Genomic DNA, 27469 nt, shown 5'->3' on the forward strand with positions numbered 1-27469 from the left:
ATATATGATTTTAACCATGGCTTCTGATTGAATTTGATAGCTCGATGAATTTTCTTTAATCAAAGACTATGTTTAAGAGCTTGTTTGAGTGCCCTATAATGTAGAATATACCGCTCTTTGTTGTTAAATGTTGTAAGTAACTTTGTCTGCTTCAAGCCTGGAGGTGCAACATGTTCCGGACATAACGGTAGATCCTTGTGAGTATCATGTAGAGTTTCTGGATACTCGAGGTCGACTTCTACGATATAACCGATTTGAGCATCATCAGACACGTTAAAGAAGTCATTACTAAGGTCTTTAATCCACTTGAAACCATTGTGAGGCAAGAATTGAGTCATTGCTCTAGAAATAAATGATTTCTAAGTATATCATTATTAATCAATTAATTTATTCGAATAAAAAGGTGTTCTTACCATTCGTACAAGTTGTTGACGTCATAGTACATCAGGTACTTTGACTCTTCATCCCGGTTGTATCCTGATTCCATATAGCGATTATTGGCCTTGGCATCTGTTGCAGCACTGGCTTATACCACCACGGATGCCATGCTTGACAAAAAGCAGCATGTCTATGTCAGTCAAAAGCTGGAGCTTAATACCAGTAAATTTAAACATAGCATCTCAAGTGAGACCTGGAGTAGTATAATAGTATGCAAGCTCTAGTTGATAGGTATCAATGCACATGGTTCTGAAGTCTTCAAATACATTGGCAAGGAGAAGAACATCTGCTTTAAGGTAGAGGTCCGAGTAGTCGCCGAGAGTTTTGATGGCGAATGTATTCCAGACAATTTGCGCATGGTTATAGTCCTCATCTGATATATGACTATCATATAGAATGCTATAGAAACTTTCTTTGTCTGAGAGCGAGTTTTCGTTAAAGTTATCAAAAGATTTGATGTGATCGTAAGGAAACACACCTTTCCTTCTAGGCAATTGTATTTGATAATCATTTAACTCCTTTTTGAACTCTTTTTCAAGAATTTCCAACTTCTCCAAATATGAGGCGAGTTTATCAAGCGAAGATGGCATAAAGTGGAATGAATCAATGAATCTAAAGTGAATATCACTTCCATCGATATAAGATTCGAAAGGAATATCTATTTGCATGTCTAGATAGTTAAATATCAAGTGCAAATAAGATTAAAAGAACAAGCTGTAAAACATATGTCACGATAAAACGAAGCGCGCATCAAGTTTCAATAGCCACTCGCGGCGCGGTGAGTGACCTACGGAATCTGCAGACATCAGCAAAAAAGGCGGAAGTCGAGCAAAGCGTAAACGACCGCGGAAAATAAGTAGGTCATGGACAAAAATATACAAAACTAACTCTTAGTCAAATAATTGATTTATATTTCTAACCTAATTATGAAAGTTTTAAATGAGTGAGAAAACAAACTCAGATAATAAAATACCAAAGAACGCAAGAATTACTAGACAACAAGTTCAACACAACCCAACTTTAAAAAATTTATTATCAGGATCACTTAAGGGGGCACACCACCTTTGAAATTAAAATCAAAAATTTTCATTAAAAATTTATAAATACTTGTATAAATGAACCAAATTTGTATTACTATTCTTAGACATAATTACCTTTATTTTGATGGTTTTAGACCTTCTATATACCTCTATAATACCTACGTATAGTAGGGAGTCCATAATTCACTTACCGTAAGATTCCAAAGGAACGATTGGCCCAAATGAGCTTAAACTCTAGGATATTGTTTAAAAGTACATTAGTTATGGTATGAATGAGGGGATTTGGTTTAAGTTCCATAGAAAAAAAGTTACATGATAATTATGTTAAGATTAATTAAAATTTGATAAAAAAATCAGTAATATACTTATAAAATTTGTTATATGGAATTTAAACCAAATCCCCTTATTCATACTATAACTAATGTACTTTTAAACAATATTCTGGAGTTTAAGCTCATTTGGGCCATTCGTTCCTTCTGGATCTTACGGTCAGTGAATTATGGAATCTCTACTATACGTAGGTATTATAGAAGCATATAAAAGGTCTAAAACCACCAAAATAAAGCTAATTATGTCTAAGAGTAGTAAAAAAATTTGGTTTATTTATATAAGTATTTATAATTTTTGAATGAAAAATTTTGATTTTAATTTCAAAGGTGGTGTGCCCACTTAAGGTGTGGAAGACGACGACGACGGGAATACTTCTTGAATCCATGTATTGAAGATTACAGTTATTGTAAGCCGTGCCACTATATCTAAAATATGAAAGGTATAGAAGGTATAAAGAAAGATAAGAAGCATGTGTATGTAAATATATAAGGATAATATCAAACTTACACTCCCGTGAGATGGCAATGGACTCGGACTTTCCAATCTTTTTTATCAAAAGAGCCACTACAAATGGGACAGGTTTGTGGCCAAATCAAATAATTTTTTTATCTTCATCCTTCATAGATATCGGATTCTTGTACATACTGCCAAGTTCTTAAGCTAGTTTATGAAGCTGCGAGACAACCCATTTTGCAGTATTTTCGTCATGTTCGGCTTCTCTTCTACAGCACATATATTGACTCTTGATTTCATCATGCCTGTATTTTATATAGAATCCAATACTAAATGGTTCATGTTCTTGAAGAACTTGATCATTATCTTTTACAGGTTTTAGAATGCACCCAAAGTCTGCATATACAACTATTTTATGTTTTTTTATGAAATTTCTTTGATAATTGTGAAGAGACATGACGAGATAAATCTTTAATCCACATATAATGAAATCGTGGAACTTGCAAGTATTTTTGTTGTTTATCGTCAGTTTCATCTACATAAGTATCTTGCACAAGCAGTAGATTCACGTGTTTAACTTTCTTTAAAGTTGTCAAATGATACGGAGACACATCAAATATAGTACCTTTCCTTTTGAGCATGAATAGATTTACAGATACATCATTCTGTTTCTCAAACTTTGGTATTTGTGTGATAGATACTGGAAAATTAATATCATTGAAGTTCAATTCGTTCACATAAGCTTCATATTTTAAACTCGCTGTGCATCCTTATCTACGGGATGTAATGCTGATAGAATAGCCCATTTATATCATTCATTATCTTGATTTTGAACGTTGATACACGCTTTCCTGTTTCGAAGGAGCTTTGGCAGTTCAATGTACGAAGCAGCTTTCATAGGACTTAATTTATTCATATTTACAGTCAAGTTTGAGAATAGCTTTCAAAATCCAACCAGAGTCTCGTTCTTGAAAATCTTCCATGTCACGCTCAATTGGTTTCTTAACGTTTTCCCCGAACCACTCTATCAAGTCTGTAGTCATATAGATTGAAACACTCTTTGTATTAAAATATTTCACTTTCACTATTTCTTTATCATCTTTTACAATTGCATATTCTGCAGCGACGATACTGTTCACCTTCAATGATTTATGCATTAGCAAATCAGCTTTAATTTTTGTTACCAGTATGGCGCATGCATCTTTCATGAAAGTGCTTATGTCGAAATGTTTTAGATTAGTAATAATACTGGTTTTAAGATTGTTTTTAAATGCAGATTTAGCATGATCCCACGTAACTCGTACAACATTCTCTTGGAGACCAGCACCAACTTTCAGTAGAGAATCATTTAACAATCGCCGTCTACTGTATAATTGTCCGCATGAGGTTTAACAAGTCTTTTTCTTATAAATATTCAAGCTTGAGAAATCAATCAATTCATTTAGTTTAATAATATTTTTAGAGGCTAAATAGATCTACCTCTGCAAGTCGTTAGAGTCCGCAACCCCATCACGTGCATTCATTATACAATGCCATACCTCATATTACAGTGTCCACAAAATACTTTGTTTGATCCATACTTAGTCAAATGATTTTCAATGATCTGTAATAAGTATACGCAGTGAATAAAAAAACACTAAATTTTGGAGGAGTTTGAAATTTTCTACCTGTAATTGGATAAAGAATCCGTTATCTAGATAACTGACACTCACTCGATAGGGAACCAGCAATACGCAGGAATTACTGAAAACTATAAATAAGTATTATGTGTATTATTATTACAATTATTCGAATAAAATAAGTATACTACGCATTGAGTTTTTACTAAATCGAAATACAAATAGATTTTTTAAACTTTTCTAAGTTACTAACTCTTGTATGAATATATAAATAAATAAATATGGGACGTTCCACGTCAAACGTAACAAAGCTCAGCCCAAAATTCCTTTTGATCTAAAAATTTTTTAAATTATGGAAAATTTAGCATTTTTTATGTACTTTCAATCAGTGAGGGGCGTTTTTTAAAATATTGTTCCCAGAAGGCGCTATGCGTTCCCTAACTTTGAAAAATTACTACTTTACGAAATGATCAAGCTGTCAGAAATCACAGGAGCTCAGAAAAATACTAAGCAACGACTATTTTCATCTATTTTGAGCTGCTGAACAAGAATCCGACGGTATTTTTTACCGATATCTCAAGCGTTCGCCCATAACCTCAAAAAACACCCCCCAAAATTGCTTTTTCACGCAGTTGAGAGGTTTATCCTGTGATCGACGGGAGGAAAATTATTGACAGAGAGTATTTGCTGCTGAACACAAAACCAGCCGTCTTTTTTACCGATACCTCAAGCGCTCGTCCCTAACCTCAAAAAACCATCCAAAATGTCTTTTTTACGCGGTTAAGAAATTTACATCTAGAGGAAAATCATTGACGAAGGCTATTTATGAATTTTGGTCCACTGAATTTGATCACGAAGCTAAATTTTATTTTTTTACTTTTACTTCAGTGCACTTAAATAATGTAATTGATTACTGATAATATGGTTTATACTGTGCAATTTTTTTATTGATTCCTATGAAAGCTCTCTGCGATTTACAGGGTTGGGACTGTCTTTATTACAAAGCCCGCATTACATTCTTTTTTTTATTTTTTTAAGTTTTTTAATTATTACTTTTATTTGTATATTTGTATTATTTTGTTGAACATATTTTAAATTCAATTATTAATATTGTACTATTGATAATGAACTTGGTGCATTAGAGTATCTAAACACAGTAATTTTTTTGTCGGGAGAATCTGAAAACGCATGTCCTTCTGAAATTTTTGTAACAAACGGTGCAGCCGAGAATCTTTTCTTTAGTGATCTTGAAGTTTTTTCGTAATCTTTTATGGAATAGTGAAAGAATGTTATTGTTTGGAACTTTTGTCTCGCCCAGTCATAAAGTTGTTTTGAATTTAAAATCGCTTCTTGTAAAATATAAACTGCGGCCGTATCCTGAGTAGTACATTCAGAAAGTGCTATAAAACTACAATGCCTTGTTTCATTATCTTCTCTGTAATATAATACTGCAACATTTATTGTACACTGATCATTGTTAAAATGAAATTGCTGAGCAGCATCCTGAACAACGTAAGCAAAATTTTCAGAATAATCCATCTCCAGAAGCCCTTCGTTCTCTTGTAAATTGTTCTTCTGATCTTTTATATATTTAGATTGATTTTTTGCGATGAAATGATGTGGTATAAGTTTTTTTAAACGCAAAGACAATTCAGACGTAAAATCATCCACCGAAAGACATTCTCTTTTTAAAGTACATTTATTTGTTGACTGCCGGACACTAAAAATTAATTCTTCAATCTTATTTTCGTATAATACAGAAGATACATGTTCTTCAAATCTTAAATTACCATATTTTTGACAATTTCCTAAAAAACAAGCAGAATTCTGATTTCTGCATAAGATGAACGAAAAGCAATCGATATAACCATTTATTGGATCACCAGATCCCTTCGTGAGAATCATCAATTTGAATGCTTCAAACAGGGCCTTGAAATTTTGGCGTATTACACACGCTATGCGTGCCTCTTTTACCAGCCAAAACACACCATTTTTGACATAGTTTGGCGAATTTACTAAAGCTGATAGGTGGTTTTTTGAGGGTAGGGACGAGCGCTTGAGGTATCGGTAAAAAAGACATAAAAAATGCTAAATTTTCCATATTTAAAAAAATTTTTAGATCAAAAGGAATTTTGGGCTGAGCTTTGTTACATTTGACGTGGAACGTCCCACACACACACACATATATATATATATATATATATATATATATATATATATATATATATATACATATATATATATATTAAAAATAATAAAACATTTAAAATAGGGAATAGGAGCCTTAGTGCATAAAGATGCGTGTGTGTATAAAATAAAAATATTATTAATTTTATTGTGTGGTTGACATTTACACTACTTATCCAAATTATTAATAATTTTGTTCTGATTGATAAACTATAATAAGTTATTCAGATTTTATAAATACGTAAATTCGACTGAAGTGCATTTGGTTCGCGCACTGCCTTATATGTTATAAAATTGAAAGAGAGGGAATAATTTTCTCCTGATTTAAAACATAAGGTACAGTAGTTGTTTTTTTAAAAAGCATGTGATCGCTAGTGTCTAGCAACATTATTTTTGATAATTATTATAAAAATTCATCACTTTTTTTGCCATTTACTTTTTCTGTTTGATATATATTATTAAGATAACTTGTAAGTAAATCCAACGTATGTCCCCTAATTCCCACGCAATATTGTTTATCTAGCACTATCTTATGATCAACCGTATCAAAAACTTTTGCCAAATCAAGGAAAGTTACAATTGTCGGTTTACTCCGATCTATATTGTTATACAGCATGTCCGTTATATAATTTAATGCATTCTATATACCTATATTTTTCATGAAACCAAATTGATGTTCTGATATTATTTTTTTCTGTTTAAAAATGGAATATCTAATTGCCATAAATTATACAAGAATTCTTTTGTTTTACAAAATTGTATTATACATCTGTGATTCAATTTATCTTACCAATTTGTCTAGTTTTCCATTCTTTCGTCATAGCTAATTCTACACATAGTTGAATTCCGATCAACAATTTATTCGTAGCAAGATTAGGATCATGTATCGTAATAATTTCTCTCCAGTTCCTCGTTTTAGAAATGTTTATTAATTTTTTGTAGTTTAAAAAAATTTTTTGTTTATGATTCTTCGTTTTCATCTTGATCACAGCAATAAAAAAGGGTAATGGTCCGTTATAGGAAGTTTAAGTTTATACGTGGTTGTATTTAGGTTATTGGTTTTTATGAAAATATTATCGATACGTGATCCTTTAGATATATCTATGGGAGGCCTAGTTATGCCTACAACACCAGGGACATATCCTTGTTGAAAGAAGTTGCAAAGGAATTCCTGACTTAAGTAATCACAGTCTAACAAATCGATGTTAAAATCATCTATTACTAGGTGATTTTTTACATTTTTTCTTTTTAATTGAATAGTTATATAAATTAAGTATGAAGACAGCCTTTGTTATCTCATACGACCTATACAAGGCCGAAATTTCAAGATTTCTATTATTATTAAATTTTATACACGTATTTATTATTTAATTCTTTCTGCATCTACTACTTCTGTACTTTGTACTAAATTGTTATCTACAAAAACAATGACTCCATCATTTACATTTATTCTACTATTATTATAGTAACTATTATATTCATAGTCCTTTTAACTCGTATATATTATGATTACATTGCTCAAAAGTTGTAGTACAAAAAATAACAGATGGTTTAATAGTTGAACTTTCAATTAGAATTTTTATTTTGTAACTCAATCTATTTTAGAGTAAAAATATCAGTATTTATTATAGCAAAAAGAATACAAGTTGTAGGAAAAATGTTGGCGCAGAGCAGACTCGAGAGACAGAGGTCTTTCCTCGTCGAGTGCTAGGGCTGAACTGAGGGCTATAGTCCGCAGAGGGCTGCACATGCAGAGGACTACAGCTTAGATGCATATAAAAAAAAAGGTCCGGAAGCATTTTATTGCACATCTGGACACATCCTAATCCGCGGACCGGGGACGGCGCGTCTCGAAACGGTCAGCGGGCGAAGGGTCTATTGCATTACCTGGGTGTGGGGTTTTTCCCTCAATAGCAAAATGCTTAAAATATAAAGCCGTGCTCGTGCACGTATTTCTCAACACTCCCACTTATTTTGAGCATTCGATTACATTTAAACTTTCACGCAAATTAAAAAATAGTTGCTTTGTCAGCGGTTTAGTGAAGATATCAGCGAGCTGTTCCTTCGACTTTACATATTTGACATCTATTTCGCCGCGATTAAGAACATCACGAATCATATGAAACTTAACATCTATGTGCTTTGATCGCTTGTGATCATTACATTCGGAGTTGCTTGCAATTTTAATAGCAGCTTGATTATCGACATACATAGGTATTTTCTTACATACTACGTTCAACTCATTCATCATTCTGCGCAACCAAATAGCTTCTTTCACACCATTCGCTAGCACAACATACTCCGATTCGACGGTCGAAACCGTGACAAGTTTTTGCAATTGACTGCACCACGATATTGGCGCACCATTAAAAACGAAGACATAAGCGCTTCGCGAGTCTCTACGCATCCGGCAAAATCAGCGTCAGTGAAGCCCGAAATTTCTAGCGAGCTCCCACTGTCTCCGAAAACTAATTCGTAGTCACGCGTTTTAGTCAAATAATGCATAATTTTCTTAACTGCTTGCCAGTACTATTCACCGTAGCAGCTAAGAAACTGGCTCGCGTAATTAACTGCATATTCAATGTCCGGACGACATACTCGCGCCGCGAACAATAACGATCCTATTGCCTCTCTATAAGGTATTTTAGGGTCGATCGGTCCTGTATGTTTTAGCAAAAAAATAGCTGGTTCAGCAGGTACACTGGAAGAGTTCGCTTCATGCATATTGAATCTTTTTAGAACTTTTTCAATGTAACCTGACTGATTAATCTTTACGAGGTGTCGAGCGCGATCGCGTTTAATTTCAAAACCGAGAAATTCATCTGCCCGACCAAAAGTTATTTTTAAATTACTCTGCAGATGTTCAAGTACACTCATAATCGCACTCTCGCTCTCACTCATAAGCAAACCATCATTCACATATACCGCGAGATAGACATCGAAACTTTGCACTTGTCCTACGAACACGCACTTATAACTTGTGATATTCACAAGATTAAATTCCTTAAGAAATCTCGTGAATTTCTCGTTCCAGCACATCGGTGCTTGCTTCAGTCCGTAGAGGCTTCGATGTAGTTTGAGTACTGCATTCGGCTGATTCTTGTCCTTGGAACCTGGTGGCTGCTCGATGTAGATTTCTTCTTGAAGTTCGCCGTTCAAGAATGCAGTCTTGACGTCGAACTTCATTATCTCGTAGTCGCGTTTTGCAGCTATTGCGAGAAGAATCCTAATCGATTCATAGCGAGCAACTGGCGCAAAAGTGTCGAAGTAATCAATTCCTTCGCGTTGCCTGAAACCTTTTGCTACGAGTCTTGCTTTATATCTCGTTGCATTACCAGTTGCGTCACTTTTTACGGTGTAAACCCATTTGCAACCTATAGCTTGCTTACCTTTGGACAAAGTGCTCAGTGTCCATGTGTTGTTCTCTCGAAGGGATTGCATTTCCTCGTCCATGGAACACTCCCACTTGCTAGCATTTTCGCTCGATGTAGCTTCGTCAAAAGTCATCTCTTTTACATCCGCGAGGTAAGCGATAGGCACGCCATATCGGTCTGGTTCTTGGATTCGACGTCTGTCGCGCAGCTGTTGTCGTTCTTCTTGAGCATCTTCTTCGGCGGCTGCAGGATCAATGTCAGGGGCGATTTGATAGGCTGGCATGTCTGGATCAATCATTTGATCTGCGTTATTATCAACGCGCGGTTCAGCTGGCTCTTCTTCTTCGTCCTCAAAACCAAACACAATCTTGAAGGTACCTGGCTCGGCGTCGTCCTCGGTCCTTGGTGCATCGCTCTCGTTGAAAGTAACGTCGCTGCTTATGTTAATCTTCCGCGACGCTTCGTCCCAAAGGCGGTAATTAGACGAATCCCCGTCATAACCGACAAAGATGACCGGCTTGCTTTTCCGATCGAACTTATGGCACTTTTCTTTAGGTATGTTCAGGTAGGCGACCGATCCAAAAACTCTAAAGTGTTTTATCGCGGGTGGCCGCTTAAACCATTTTTCGAATGGAGTGCGCATCTCTCCGGGCTTAGAGATTACTCTGTTCAGCAGGTAACAAGCCGCGTTTATTGCTTCTGGCCATACCTTAATCTGCACCTTTTTTGCATGCAGCATCGAACGTGCGCTCTCGACGAGTGTACGGATCTCGCGCTCGGCGCGTCCGTTTTGTTCGTGTATATAGGAGGCCGAAAATTCTTTTATGATTGTTGAAAATAAAAATCAACTTCTCATGGCGAATATATTTATTAATATAAAAAAAGGAGCAAGAAATTAATACAAGTATGACAGCGTAGTCAGATGTCAGTGAAGCGTTCGACTGGACAACTGCTCGCTTGCTCGATTCGGTTAGAACTAACTGCTATCCTCCGCTGAGGGTATTACAATACCTCGGTGACGTGGTCCTACGGCTGATCGCAAGAGGGACGCTGCCGATATCCAGGTACGCGACGATGCGGTCGAAGCGTCAGCGGACGGACCCGTCTTAATAGCCCCCGCCGCCAAGAGTGGAGTACTTTTATTTTCGTTCCTAGCTGCATTGACACGAACACCTCGAATGTCTTAAAGCGGTCGAACACTTCCGATTTATGGCGCAAGAAATAAACCTTTCTGAAGCTCGTATTCTCATCTTTAAACACGACAAAAAAACGTGTCCCGCTTGGGGACTGCACATTTACGGGCCCACAGACATCGCTGTGTATCTTGGATCCTGGGTCGTAATTGCTCTCAGATGCGCTGCTCGGATGCGGTCTTCGGGTCTGCTTGCCCAGCACACACCCCTCATAAAACTCGAAATTTTCCTGGGAAATTCCGTCGATGCCAAACCGTTCGCACGTTTGCTTAACAGTTCGAACGTTCACGTGGCCCATCCGTGCATGCCACAAATTTAGCGTGCCTTGTCCATCTGCTCGTACAGCATTGCACTCAGTGGACATTTTTACCTTGAACAGCATGCGAAATATATTGCCTTGAGAGATTCCCCGTGCGATGAAATTCCCTTGCTTATCACGAATCTCACAACCCTTATTATCAGAGGACAATTTCAAGCCATTTCGATTTACTGATCCGACAGAAAACAGATTACAGCCAAGATCGGGCACGTAGAGCACATCTCTTAATTCGCGATCATATAAAACTCCATTAAGCCTTTCTTGGATTATAATTGTACCTACTCCGGGGGCGTCGATGCAGCGATTATCGGCAACTTTCACTGCACTGCCTACTGGATTTGGCCTGATTTCAGAGAAAAATTCTTTCAGAAAAGTCATGTGTCTTCCGGCACCCGTGTCCGCAATGAAGTAGTCTCTGCCACTTTCTGTACTTATGCACTGGTACGAGGAAGTGATATCACAAACGAGCGCGGTCGTTCCTTTCACTGCTTTTGCACTATTATCACTTCTCTCTGAACTTTTCTGTGGACACTCGCGTGCCCAATGGCCTTTTTCTTTGCACACTCCGCAGCGAGTTCTTTTCTTTAACTCTTCAATGTCTTTCTTGGAGCGCGTCTTCTTTTTCACAGCACCGTTGCTGTTACGATATTCGTATTCAGCGACCCCAAAAACTACCAAGTAACGAGTTTTAATTGATTGTATTAGTAATTTTCATAAAACTCTAGGAGACGATGTTCATACCGTCCACCCTGGGCACCAGGTACCTCGGAGGCCGTTGAAGTCGCAATATTCGTGTTCAGCGGCCCAAAAAACCCCGAGCAGCAAAACTGGACTCATTTTCATTAATATTTACCGAGTTGTAAATTTCACACGCGTTCCCGAAAAGCATATTCAGACTTCGCACATGGGAAAACCAGTGCAGGGCAGGACAAAACACGCTGCGACGCAGCACCCGAATTCGTTACTCGCACGCTGCCACATGGTGGGGGGAACGATAGCTCGAGCTGCTAGTCGTCATCGTCTGTGGCGCTGCCGACTCTGTTTGTAGCATTGCCATAGCTGACGACTTTTCTCCGTGTAGAGTCGTAATGTCTTCGTGCATATCGGTGTGCCTCACTTGGTCTTGTGCCTCTGCTGTAAAACCGCAATGTGTACGTGCGTATCGGTGTACTTCGCTTGGTCTCTGGCCGTAGAGTCGTAATGTGCGTATGCATATCAGTGTGTCTTTACATTTCGTAGCCTTTCGTAGCTAACATGGCGAAAGTCCAGATGCCTCCAGATTAGTGTGTCTAAAATTTTGCTTCTCATAGCCAGAAAACTCCATCAACATTGATTTGTATCATATGTGACGCAGTATATAACAACTGACATCAAATTCATAAGTGGAAACTTAATAGTCTGTCCAGAACACAGTGACATAAACTTAACCTTAAAGATAGACAAGGAAGGTTTATACGGAAATGACGGCATTGTGCTCAGCACAATGCTGGCACGCGGTGCAAGCATCGTGCCGGCACTTAAATTAAGAAAAAACAAAAAAAAAAATTAAAACCCTAACGGGGATCGAACCCTGAACCTTTCAGTTAGCAGGCTGACACTGTACCACTCGACTACGAACACTTCTTACAAGTCATAGCTAATTGTGTCCTTATGTACTGCGAGCAGCTGTTGATGTTAATAAAGTTGCAAGTCATTGTAATAAACAATCACCAAAATTATTATTAACGCGTTTAACAACATTGATATTCGCCGCTTATTTCGTGTAAGGCGCGAAACTGGCAGGCTGCTATAAATTCGGTAGTCATGAAAGAGTAGTCATAATAATATAATTAATAAAATTGGCAAGGAACAAAGTCCGGTGGATAAATAATAGCCCAAATTAACAAAATCAACAGCCTTAAAATATAATACATTGAAAAGCCTTATTTTGTGAATTGTGCGGCTGAAAATTTTCTAAGTTTCGCAGCCAACAAAGCCAGCATTCTGCGGGAATTTCGTTCCGACAGAATGCTGTCATGGCGAGCAGCACTCCCAGCAGGCATTCTGGTAGCACTCTGACAGCGCCAAATGTTAATAAATTTTGAACACGGGTCGACGGCACAATGCCGTCGTGTAGCTCCTTAAAATGTCGTCATAATGCTGCCATGAGTGCCAACACGGTGTGACCGCAAAATGCCGACATTTTGCCTTCGTTCGTGCCGGTGTCATACAGCCGGCACTCATGGCCGTCATTCTGACAAAGTTTCGTGCCGTCGCAATGTGAGCACGCGTGCTGGCACGCTGTGCCGCCAAAATGTCAACATTATGACTTCCCGAATGGCAGGAAAAAAAAATTGTTGAAAATTCCAACGAAAAATGTCTTGGGGACGTCACAATGACGGCACGAGCGGTCGGCATGCGTGACCCCAAAATGCCCGGCACGCGATGTTATCGGGGGTACTACCCTCGATAACATCGGGGGTAGTACCTATAGCATGCAACTTTATTGATATCAACAGCTACTCGCAGTATATAAGGACACAATTGTCCATGACTTGTAACAAGTGTTCGTGGTCGAGTGGTAAAGTGCCAGCCTGCTAACCGAAAGGTTCAGGGTTCGATCCCCGCTCAGGTATAATTTTTTTCTTTTTTCTTAATTTAATTGCCGGCACGATACTGGCACCGCGTGTCAGCATTGTGCTGAGCACAATGCCGTCATGTCCGTGTCCCGGAGCAGGGGTACCTGGACGTCACGCGTGGCCGATTCCGTACAGTCTCAGTGCCATCATTCGGACGACATCATGTTATCTGCTCACTTTACAAATTCCCAAACCTTTAGATATTTATTAATTAACTTATATGGTTTTTACTTACTTTCCTTTTTGTAGATTGCAGTAAATTTAGAGTTTACTGGATTGTAAACTTCTTTCTTCCTTTTGGATTTGAAAATTTGGTTAAAATGAATGAAACTTTACTCTGTTGATTTGATTGCTCTTCAATATTCTGTTTATTTTAAAAAGAAAAAAACTCGGACAAATTCTTATTCTGAACACAGCTACCACGGCTTTGAAATACTTTTCCATAGGCCCATACCTTTGGGTCCGCATCTGCGCCCTCTATATCGGTCATGGACCTATTGCATCGCTGCTTTCCGCTTGGCTACTGCCTCTTCAGATCTTCTTCCGCTCCACCTTCGCTATTTTCCTAGCCTTGCTGATTTCCCGCGAGATGGCCCTCCCTATATAATTTTCAACTTTTCTATTTGTTATTTTATAATAATTGTAGATTTTACATTTTTGCTTATATAATATGATAAATATCAACTATGATTTTAATTTACGATTACAATCAATTCAAATTTATTATAACTTGATATTTTTAAATTTCAAACTTCATTATAATATTCTATTATTATTTAAACTTGATATTATTATTATATCCTAGCTGCTATTTCTAACTAGTTTATTATAAACTATCTATTTAACTAAAAACATATCGTAAAACCTGTGTGAGTATACATTTCTTTCTACGCCATGAATACGAATTATACTTAATTTTTGAAGTAAATAAAATATGCACAGTTGCAACTTAATACTTTTCAACTGTCCATACTTTATATGAATCTAAATTTTTATTTTATTTTTTATAAATATTCTACTTTTAAAATTTATAATTTTCTTTGCACGGCTTCGCATTCTGTGACGCAAAGACTCTAAAACTTGAGGCGTCAGATTGTCGCTCACGATTTCCCTAGATACTTTGGTTTTTTCCGGCTGCGCACAAATTCTACGATAGGGCCGCTGCCCGCCGTATATATCGATCCCGATCGCTGTACCTGCGCGTGATCTTAATGGCTATTTCTTCGCACTGCCTAATTGCGCTGTCCGGACGCTCACTTGTTCTTAAGCACTACAGAAAATCTAATTTTTGTTGTCACGCAGCTGCGTCATTATTTTATTTTATTTAAATTTTTATTATTTTAACATGTACCTGACATATGGTTTTTATAAACATTGTTTGATAATGTTTACAGTCTGCCTAAGTTAATATAATTGTTTAATTGATTATTTAAACAATTTAAGGTACTTTTACACAGAAAATCAATATCTCATTTATTTTTAATTTAAGGTGGTGAGGTCCTTTTTAGGTACAAATCATCAGGCAATATTTACTTATATTAACTTTCTCAATAACTTTATTAGAAAAAACTAAACTCTGAAAACTAAAAAATCTCTATAAAAAACGCGTTAACAAAATGTAAAAAAACGGACTGCTTTTCCATTATGCTACAGTAAAAACAAAGAAAATAAGACTGAGTGGATTAAAATCCACTGATAAGTAGAAGCTGAGATATAGGCATCTGTGAACGAATACACACACACATTGTCACGCACATACATCTGTCTGTACGGATATTTTACAAAACCACTACATTTCTACTCAAAATGCATCATAACACACTGCCTAAATATTTTTACATAAACTCTGAAAATTACCCCATTAAAAATTTTACTCAAGATCGTATGTAAGAACTTACGTAAAATCATATATCAGATCTTGTCAATGATCTTGTGTGAGATCGTACATAAGATCTTTCATACAGCAATTTTCGACCAAGAACGAAGATAAGATCTTACGAAAGATCTTATATGTGATCTTGTGTTCATGATAAAAAAAAAATTATTTCCATGAAATATTTATTCAAGACCTTACGCAAGATAGCATATAAGATCTTGCATAATACATTACGTAATATCTTTCCCAATTTCTTACATAAGATCTTATGCAAGCTCTTACCGCCATGATCAAAAGAAATCTTTTTATTAAGAATTAATTCAAGATCTTATGTAAGTTCTTATCTAATATCTGATATAACACTTAAAGATAATACGATTTAGAATTTCATTGTTTTTCTAACGTCATTGTTAATTTACTGGCGGTATTCTACACTACTATGAACATACTTGATAAACCCGTCGCTTAATAATTTTACAGTGAGATAAAAAGAATAATTTTTCATTTTTCAATATCTGTTTTATTATTAATGATGTTGCATTTCACTACATTTAAAAGATGTTATAAGTTTATTTGACAATGTTATTAATTTTTATCAAATCAAATAATTCACGTTAGGAACTATCAACCGACGGGTTTATCAAGCATGTTCATAGTAGTGTAGAATACCGCCAGTAAATTAACAATGACGTTAGGAAAACAATGAAATTATAAATCATATTAAAAAATAATTTGATAAATTTATTCCAAATACGTAATTGCCATTTAACTATTTGATATCATATATTTTTTTACCATAGTTTGTCACTTATATAAATAATTATTTGAATGAATTATATCATCATCAAATAAAAAATTAATAGTGAATAAAAACCAGTTTATACTTTCCTACCTTTTACTTTTTGAAAACGGTTTTATTTTAAAGATTTCACGAATTTTTAAGGGTAATAATTATAATAAAAACTATCCTCTCGATAGATATATTACATTATACCTCACTAACTTAAAAGAGAATCATCAAACTGTTGTTAAAATAGTGTGTATTAGTTTTAGTTCAAAAGCAACCATTAAATAAGATTTGTAAAATAGATAGATGTATACGCTAGAATCTATCTCCACAGCGATACCTACAACCAGTATCTACACATACCTCATAAACTACGGAGCGATAAGTGACCCCCGAAAACCTTGAGTAGTTTCAACTAATTATGCTACAAATTCCCATGAAACTCTTGGAGACGAGGTTCATACTGTCCACCCTGGGCACCAGGTACCTTAGAGGCCGTTGCTGTCGCGATATTCGTGTTCAGCGACCTCAAAAACCCCCAAATAACGAGTTTTGACTTATTATGTTACAAATTCCCCTGAAACTCTTGAAGACGACGTTGATACTGTCCACCCTGGGCACCAGGTATCTTGGAGGCCGTTGCCGTCGCGATATTCGTGTTCAGTGACCTCAGAAACCCCAGAGTAACGAGTTTCGGCTTATTATGTTACAAATTTCCCTGAAACTCTTGTAGACGTTAATACTGTCCACCCGGGGCACAAAGTACCTTGGAGGCTGTTACCGTCGCAACATTCATGTTTATCGACCCCTAAACCCCCCGAGTAGCAAAGCTGGACTCATTTTAATAAATACTATGCATCGAATGCGTCTTTTTATTATATATACATTTTATTTCAAATTCGGATGGATTTTTCGCGCCACGAAAGTTTCAAGGATAAGAACGGAAGTTAGGAGAAGAAAAAAAAATTGAAAAGAAAAACACAGCACAACATTTTGGTCAGCTACAGAATGATAACAGAACGTTCATTTTTTACGAAACTTTTTTAAAATAAAAGTACTTTTAATATATTTGAAAGTAACATTGATTCGCCTGATAAAACAACGTATTTTAATCAGATATAAATGTTTAAATATTTTCTAGAGGTTAAAAAACTCCATTTAAAAGAATATAAGATAGCGGCGCGCCCGACAGCGCGTATACTACTCTAGTACTTATGCTTGCCATAGGGGGCGCTACCGCGCCCCTTTATTACAAGGCTTACTTAAGGAGAAAACAAAATTTTAAAAAACATGCATTACCCAAATGTAGTCTCTTATTTATCTCGACTAAAGTAAAAAAATTATTCCTTTAATGTTTGTAAAATATTTTGAAAAATTTCTAAGAAAATGTATTATAATCTTGTAATTTTACATTTCTAAAAATTGTTTTATGATGTAACGAATTGAGCACCACAGCCAACTCGTAGCGGTATGAGTACCGCTGCGCCGCGCCGAAACAGCGTAGAGTCGCGCGCGCGATAATAAACACGTGCGAATTCGGTAATAGGCGCGAGAGATAGAGAGAGCGAGCGCGCGGGCTAATAAATCAGGTACGCACTCAGATAGCTCTCGGCCTTCAAAAGATCAACACGCCACTTCGCTCATAAAATTCGTAAACATTGACGATTCGGAGTGCTGTGCTGTGTTCAGATTTTTGAAGTGTGAATTTGAAGTGTGTGAGTGCGACGCGGAATACGGAGATTCTGATCCCCCTGCCTAGCGGTCCAGCGCAGTGGTCAAGTGTCGCAGCCTGTCCGGGATCAGAAGCGTCGTCGACGAGATAGTGAAGGTTTGTGTGACGCGCAGTGCATGGGAGAGAGGTATGTGCGAGTGTGTATCACCCGTGCGAGAGTGATCCGGCGCGCGCGACCTTCACGACGATATACGCGTACGAGCGCGATTATTCCGGCGTCGCAGCGAGTCGCAAAGTTGATGGCGACTCGCATATTATTATTGTATAATTGTAAATTCACGTTTATTTCGCGACTAGCAAATATAACCCTAGTCTTATTATATTACGTACTTGTTCGTCATTTCTAAATCTGGCTCGTTTACTTCCGAGTCCTGTTCCTTCCTACTAATACCGCCGCCTCCACGGGGGTTATTCGTAGGTATAACGCAGTTGAGCAGCCGAGCACGCGCCAGGACAAAACAGAAGCAGCTGAGACAGCTGCATGCAACGGAGGTGTTTCCCGGGCGTAGAGGAGTCCTCCGTCGCATCAAGGTAACGCGATCCAGTCGTTTAGCGCGTTATTCGTTCCCCCTCATAATGCATATTTTGAAATTATATGACTTGAAATGACTATAACAATTTATTAAAATATTTTATCAATATATGTCGTCTCTACCAAATAAAAATAAGTATCTGCGTAATATTTATAAAATATTTTAAAATCTTGAAAAGAAAATGTATCTTAATTTCGTAATTTAATATTGATTAAAAATATTTTACTAGCCTTTCAAAAGATGTCTAAAAATCATAAATTTAAAATGTTTTTAATATTTTTTATAATATTTTATACCTATTGTTTTGTGAACCAAATTGAAATGTTACTTATAAATATTTATAAAATATTTTAAAATGTTTTTAGATACATTTAATAACGATTTATGTACATATTTGAATAAAATATGAATGCAACATTATAAAATCTTTGAAAGAAAATGTATCAAACTCTTGTAGTTAAATATTTACTTAAAATATTTTACTCACTTTTTCAAATATTTTTAAAAAACATTATTTTAAAATGTTTTCAACATATTTTATAATATTTCGTATTAATATTTTTTGTGAACAAAATTAAAATATTTCTAAGCAATATTTACTAATATTTAAAAATATGTTTTAGATATATTTTATAGCGATTTATGCGAATATTTTTATAAAATATTTGTGCAAAATTATAAAATATTTTTCACAAAATATGCCCGAATCAAACGAAAATATATTTTAAAAAAATATTCCTAAATTATTTTTTAATATTTCTCTTACAATATTTACAATCATATATTTTAAAAATATTTTATAAATCTGTGGGTCATATATTTTATAAAAATGTTTATTTTACAGTTTTTAATTGTTTTAAAAATGATTTTTAAATATTTAAAAAAATACACATTTTTTTAAATATTATGTGCTATTAGGGTACGCAAACGTACGCGAACGTACGCAAACGTACGCGAATGTACGTGGATATATGCCGTTGCGCACAGTATCGTGCCGAATTCTACATTTAGAGTACCTTTGCAAAAAAGGGTTTAGATTAGCATGTACGGCAACATTCTTTTGCCTATAGTAGAGTCTCTCTTTTTTTTATATAAGCGTACATTGTAATTGCGTTTCTCTCTCTCAGCTAATAATTAGCTGATTATCATTAACATTTTATTTCGTACAAACGCATTTTCGTAATTATCAACTTTAATAAAAATTTTCAGCTGATATCGATAAGAAATAGATTTTGTTATTGTTGAGAATATAAAACAGACTCTTCTTTGCTCCTTTCCTCTATCCTGATCCTGGAACCGACTGACTATCCAGTCTCTTGGGGAAAGTTAAACTGTTACATGGCGCTCGGACAGGGACCTGATTAAGAATATTTCGCCTAAAATTTTTTTTTACGATAAATTGTACACAGAACATCATCTCAAACTAAAACCGGGGATTTTTTTTACGATGAGGGTTAGTTGGATTTACCGCCTCAACAAGGAGCAGCTTATCTCCGAACTGCGGGGGAAAAACCTCAACTGCGAGGGTACCGTAGTAGAGCTTCGCCAACGACTAGTTTGATATGTCCGAAAGAATTTACAGGATTTCGTCGGGAAAGCAGAAGATCCAACTGGGTATGATGAAGAAGCCGATTTGAAATAAGACCTAGAACTCGAACGCTACGAATTAATTCAACGAACGCTTGAAGAGCGCAACGCCGGACGCTTATCCACCCCGACCGGAGATCCACCGGAAATACCACCAGGAGAAAACATAGTTCTCGACCAAATACGCAAATGGAACTGTCACTTTGAGGGAAGAGACATCTACTCTTTCCTAGAACGGGTCCAGGAACTACAGGCATCGTACGGATTTACAGGTGAACAGCTGCTGCAAGGAGCCCCAGAACTGCTGCAAGAAGAAGCCCTGCAATGGCGACGAAATTACGCCAGCGACTGTTGAACCTGGGAGGAGCTCGAAATCAGGTTAAGAAATTTTTATTTATCGAGCGGAGAACGACGGAATCTAACAAGACAAGTCGCCAAAAGGATTCAGAAACACAACGAGAACATAAGGTTTTACTGCAATGCATTAACGACCCTGATGAGAAGAAGGGGAGGATATACGTTGATAGAACAACTCGACAATAGATATTACAATATGAAACCCGAGTTACAATTGCGGGTGCGCAGGGAAAAGATAACAGACTTACCTCAGATCATACAGCGCATCGAAGAATACGAAGATATTGCTGCCAAACTGCGCCAACAAGAACGAAAAATCGCCATTAATAGCGCCTCCACAAGTAAAAACACCACCGACTATTATAACAGAGCCGAATGCTGTTGGCGTTGCAAATAACGCGGCCATTCCCGCGCCGACTGCAAAAATGTAGCACGGAAGTTCTGTTCCGTATGCGGAAAGGACGGTGTTCTCACAAGAGACTGCCACGGATTCCCGGATCGTTCGGGAAATGCGCCAAGGGACGGCTCTACAGTAGCGGGAGACCGTCCCAAGACGGCCGATACCTCGAAAACGTACAAATAAACCAAGATGCGGTGCTGGCATTGATTGACCCAGGGGCCGTGAGTTCGTTCATAACGCCAGAAACCGCCATGATCGGACAAAACAACGGTTGGCGGCATGGGGAGCAAGAGACGATCGCTACACTGGCAGACGGCTCAACCATTGAGCTGACAGACTATGTGGATGGTAAGGCGACAACCCTCGGCGCCACCTTCAGGAACAGATTTATTATCATAAAAGGGTTACGCCATGAGATGCTATTGGGGATGGACGCGTTACGCAAACTGAACATCCGCCTGATCATAGCGGGAAAGGAATTACAACCCATCCGGTCCAATACCTCGGTACACTCAGTCAGCGACTGCCTTCAGGAAATCTCGAAAGATCAACAGACACTTGTGGACGAACTCATCCAATACGAAAAAGAGCTCTTCGGAAGTATACAGGGCCCCACACCGCTCATCGCATACACAATAAAGGTAACAGAATCAAATCCAGTCAAACAACGCTACTGGCCACGCAACCCCGCCATGCAACAAATAATTGACATGGCTATCGAAGAAATGTTACAGGTAGATTCGATTGAGCCATCCGACAGCGCTTGGAGCTCCAACATAGTTCTCGCAAAGAAGAAGGATGGAAAGAGGCGTATCTTCATCAACTTCCAGGGCATCAACAAAATCAGCATCAAAGATGCACACCCTCTACGACAAGTTCACGCGATACTAAACAAACTCCGGGGAGCAAAGTGCCTAACCACGATCGACCTGAAAAATGGATCCTGGCAAATACTGCTGTCAGAGGAAAGCAAGAAGTACACTGCATTTACCGTTCCCGGAAGAGGCTTAATGCAATTTAAGGTTCTTCCATTCGGTTTACACTCGGCACCAGCAGCATTCATGCGGATGATGAACGCAGTCATCACACCAGAATCAGAACCAAATGTGTTCTGTTACCTCGACGACATAGTCATTGTTACAGAAGATTTTGAACAGCACCTAAAGCCGATTAGCGAAACCTTCTGCCGGTTACGGGACGCCAAGCTCAAGCCGAATTGGGAGAAAAGCCACTTTTGCAGAAAACAGCTGAAATACCTAGGTCATGTCGTCAACGAGGAGGGGCTACACACGGACCCAGAGAAAGTAAGGGCAATCACTGATCTGCAATCGCCAACGAATCTCAAGGAGTTACGCCGGTTTTCAGGATTAATATCCTGGTACAGGAGGTTTATTCCGCAGGTGGCAAAGAAAACGGCCCCCCTTAACAGGCTATTAAAGAAGAAAGTGAAATGGGAGTGGGGTCCCGACCAACAAGAAGCATTCGAAAGGCTCAAAGAAGACCTAGTGCAAGCCCCAGTCCTAGCGTGCGCAGATTTCGCCAAAATATTTGTGTTACAAACCGATGCCAGCAACGAAGGATTAGGGGCAGTCCTAACTCAAGAAGAGGAGAGAAAAGAACGGGTGATCGCCTATGCCAGCCGATCAATCAACCAGGTCGAACGGAACTACTCAGCAACAGAAAAAGAATGTCTCGCCATAAAATGGGGAATTTAAAAGTTCCAAGAATATCTGGAGGGCTATCATTTGGTCGTCCTGACAGACCACCAGTCTCTTAAATAGCTCGAGAAGATTAACAATCCGTCCGGTAGATTAGCACTATGGGCGATGAAATTACCACAGTGGGATTACGAGGTCAAATACTGAAGAGGTAAGGATAACACCGTCGCAAATGCTCTATCCAGACAACCAGCAGCTGTATGCAACATCGATATCAAAACGAACTGCAAATGGTACACAAAAAAATTGACTGCAGTCCGGCAGGATCCAAAGACCTATCTGGAGTACTGCATGAAGAATGGAGTATTACACCGCCATATCCTACACACGTTGGATTTTAACGACACAGACGCGATCGCAGACTGGAAAATCTGCATACCCACCGAAAAACAAACCGAAGTTTTAAGAGAATGCCATGACGATCTGACCGCAGGGCATTTGGGAGTGGCCAAAACACTACAGCGACTGGCCCGAAGGTACTACTGGACAGGTATGTTACAGGATGGAGCCAGGTGCGTGCGTAGCTGCATAAATTGCCAAACTTACAAAGCTCAAAAACATACAAAAGCGAGTACCATGCACGCGACCAACGTCGAACAGCCTTGGGAGATGGCCTCGATTGATCTTGTCGGCCCTCAACCACGGTCTAACAAAGGTAACATATGGCTACTGGTAATGCAGGATAAATTTACCAAGTGGGTGGAGCTAGCAGCACTTAAGAAAGCCGGCAGCAGGGCCATAATCCGTCACGTAAAGGAAAAAGTTTTTCTCCGCCATGGTTGTCCCAACACGCTAGTCAGCGATAATGGTCGACAATTTGTCAGCAGAGAATTCGAAGAATTCCTGAAGGAAAACGGGGTAAACCACCAAAAAACCGCGCCATATAGTCCGCAATGCAACCCGGTAGAACGGACCAACAGGGTGGTAAAAACAATGATTGCCCAATATGTAGGCAGGAGAAATGGAATGAAAATTTGCGCGAGCTAGAGTTCTCCTACAATACCGCTAGCAGCACAGCCACCGGCTACACTCCGGCATATTTAAACACAGGAAGAGATTTTAGAACGCCAGGTCCCCTTCACCAGAAAGTGGAATCGCAGCACACTACACCACTGTCCAGTAGAATTCAGCACATAAAGGATGCCATTGAATTAGCTAAGGCGCGAATGGCTCGTCAATTCAAAAAACAACAGAAGCATTATAACTTCCGGCGATGGGAATGGAAACCGAATAACGGCGACAAAGTAGTCAGGAAATTGGTAACTTTTTCGAGTAAGGCCGACGCACGAAATGCCAAGCTAGCTCCAAAATACTCAAAACCGCTTACAGTCAAGAGACAGGTGTCGCCGGTTATATTTGATCTGCAGGACAATAGTGGGCGCTACGTGAAACATATACACGTGAAAGACCTCAAGCCCTTCACCGACGCAGAACAGGAGCTGTAAATGCGCCAACGACGAAAAACTACAGTAAGTCGTCAAACCAACGCCAAGAAGGAGAGCCACACCGATGTCGGTAGAGATATCGGTATACAGACAAGAATTTCTCGCCATCATTGACACCGGAGCCCGAATCTACACCCTGAGCCCAGAGGCCGCGGAATATTGTCTGGAACATGGGGCCGAAGCAATAACAGCAGAGTCAGCAATCGAGCTTCGTTTCGCCAGCCATACCAGCAGCATCATCCAAAAGACTCTACTAGTCCAAACAAAAATAAAGAGCTTTGTAGTGACGAGTCCTTGGGCAGAAGTGGCAGAGCAACAACCACACTGGATTATCGGCATGGATGTCCTAGGGTCTGTTTATGCTCACATTTTTATGAGCCCACTCAACCGGGAGAAAAAGAGCCAGAGGCGAAATCTCAACAGGCATCAGGCATAAAGACTACGATGACGCACTACCGACGAAGGAATCGGGAGTAGCTCCGAAGAAGACGAAGAAGATAGACATTTCGTTTATAGAATAAAATTAGGATATTATATTTTAGTTTTAAATTAGATTATGGCGAAAATAAGCGAATTTGTAGAGTTTAAGACATATTCAGGGTAAACCGATAAGTTGCGACTAAACAAACCGTTATTGTAGACTATGCCGCAAAAAACACTAGGTTCTAGGAACTAGGCTAGGTCGACTCCTATGCACACGGACCTTAAGTCTTTGGACACAACCACTATACAAAAACCGAAAGCACCGCGCCAGGCACAATCAAAACAAATCAGCGAAAAAGCGGGAAATTTGTCCTATATGGAGTTAAATGCACAGCGACGCGAATGGATCTTCGCCCACATAAAACATGTAAACATGCGAAATTTCGAGATCGTCTCACAAATTCACACATTTACACGTCGCTGGCATATAAATAGAGACGATAAAGGGCGCGCCGGCAGTAAAATGGAAAACTTCGACATTGAAACGCTGGACGAAATCCTTGCGCTGTTGAAGACCTCCCAGCGAACGCACTGGAGTATAGTCCGGGCGAGCCCTTATCGGCACCGGACTATACTCCATCACCAATCGCGCCGCATCCGCAACCGGCATTGGCATCGGAGCCAATGCAGGTGCCAGCAGGGGACAATTCGCGGTCAACAACATCAAAGCCGCGGATCATCAGCGATATCGTGGTGCCTCCCCTGCTGCACCTCAAACCTGCACCGAAAATGAAAAGCACGAGGCCAAGGAGTACCGCACGCCACCTTTCAACGAGGAAGAACCGCTGGGGCCCACAACACGAAACAATTGTGGCTACAATCGACCTAACGTCACCGCCATCATCGCCGAAACATCATCCACCGCCGCCTGCGACAACACGACCGGTCGTCACGCCCTCGCGGACACCTCCACCACCACGCAACTCAACGGCCAGCCTCCCACGTCGTGCGGCTACCAGATGGGCATGACATCGTTGTGCCAATCGGCGTAAAAAAATACGTCGTGTGGTCCAATAGCGTTAAGCGGCTACTCCGCCTGGTACCGACGACGGGAGCGGTTAGACATGTGGGCTAGGCCAGAAGCACGGAAGTGAGTTTTATTATTTGTTTAGATTTATTTTTCTTATCTCGTCGCGCATAGTTGCCTTTTTTCTAAGCACGAAATTTTGCTTCGCGTAATTTCGCGCTCGGAAGGGAGGGGGAGATAAGACGAATCTGTACGACGCGAATTGAGCGCGCGCGCGCAACATCCGCAAGGCGAGTCAGCACGAGCACACGTTACTACAAGGAAAAGCGAGAGATAGACCTACGCCGACGAAATCGTCTCGTGAGCCCACGTGACAATTTGGTAGACGAACCGAAACCCGAAACGTGAGCACACGAGGCAACCCGGAACACCCGAACGACACCGAGCCTCGTCTACGTGAGCACACGTGGGCGACACCTGGTGCCACCTTAACATCCTAACCTACATTCCGACACATTACTGCCTCCCTCTGCCACTGTGAGCTTACAGGGTTGAGGGAGTAACAATAGTTCCGCCGGCGATTTGCCCGGTCGTGCGCTCACGTCCTGGTGAAACAAAGGTAAATTCCTGACCAACATAGCCAGCCTTACGCCGACTCGCTTTATCTCTGTATGCACACAGGATAAAGAGAAGAACGAGACGAGCGACGAAGATTTATGAAGCCTCGCGCTCACGATTTCACAAATCCAAGGGATAACCTCAAAACACCGGGACACTATCCCGGCCATTACCGCCACCGAACCGATACACCGCAGTCGGGAACACTGAATCATTCTTGTAACGAAATCGCGTATATGTTGTTGTAAATTGTTAACCGCGTTAGTTTAAACAATTCTACTTGTAATGGCGAAGTATTTTTAATAAGACGCATAATTGATTTCTGTTTCAGCCGGGATTTAACAACTGATTCCAAAAGATATTGTTTAAATAAGAAATATATTTTGTTATTGATGAGAATATAAAACAGACTCTTTTTTGCTCCTTTCCCCTATCCTGATCCTGTGTCGGAATGTAGGTTAGGATGTTACGGTGGCACCGGGTGTCGTCCACGTGTGCTCACGTAGACGAGGCTCGGTGTCGTTCGGATGTTCCGGGTTGCCTCGTGTGCTCACGATGGCAATTCGGAGTTTCTGGTTTCGGTTCGTCTACCAAATCGTCACGTGGGCTCACTAGACGATTTCGTCGGCGTAGGTCTATCTCTCGCTTTTCCTTGTAGTAACGTGTGCGCACGATACTACCCGGAATGAAGCTCGAGTAAAACTACCCGTTGCGCCGCGCGATCCGCCTTATAAAGGCGCGCGGCGCGGATGTGTATAGGTGCGTTCACGGCGCACCGCGTGTGTCGCTTGCGCTGCTGAGTCGCTCGCTGGCTGCCGCGCTCCGCGCTCGTGTGAACTCGCCTTGCGGATGTTGCACGCGCGCGCTCAATCCGCGTCGTGCGGATTCGCCTTTTGTTCGTTGTGCGCTCGCTGTACATGCCGCGTCTATTGCGGTTACCTTCACACGTATTTACATGTGCGAGACTCGTGTCTCGTCATATTTCCCCCTTCCTTCGGAGCGTGAAATTACTATTATTGAATTTATGTATCAAAAAATCGCTTTTAGGGTTGTGTATGTCAAAAAGTGTTTAAAAAAATGTTTGCCACGGTAAAAAGTTGTATTTTGAAAATGTCTACATGTTCGAATATTAGTGTAATATGCGAGGAGAGAGCGAGAAGGTTAGTGAAGCTTGTCACCTTAAGTTCAAATTCGACGGTTTTCGCTAGTCCGCACGGCACCAATGAGGTTGCCATGGCAACGCGCGCTCGCTCGCTCCTACTCTGTCGCGTGTTATTATTTTCACATTAATTGTTTTGATCCACAAGTCTCTATCAAAGTCGAGAGACTATAAGCATTGGTAGCAGAGCGTGCAGTATCGTGGCATTAAGTGTTTTGTGTACGGAAAAGTTTTTT

General features: G+C 39.3%; 1 protein-coding gene across 16 annotated transcripts in view; it reads left to right on the plus strand.

Moving 5' to 3' along the window:
* The window catches only part of LOC100119218 (disks large 1 tumor suppressor protein), a 1703670-nt gene that overhangs the window by 365279 nt on the left and 1310922 nt on the right, over positions 1-27469 (plus strand). The gene's annotated exons all lie outside the window — the stretch shown is intronic.

The sequence above is a fragment of the Nasonia vitripennis genome (genome assembly GCF_009193385.2).
Source record: "Nasonia vitripennis strain AsymCx chromosome 4 unlocalized genomic scaffold, Nvit_psr_1.1 chr4_random0003, whole genome shotgun sequence".
Taxonomy (NCBI): Eukaryota; Metazoa; Arthropoda; class Insecta; order Hymenoptera; family Pteromalidae; genus Nasonia; species Nasonia vitripennis.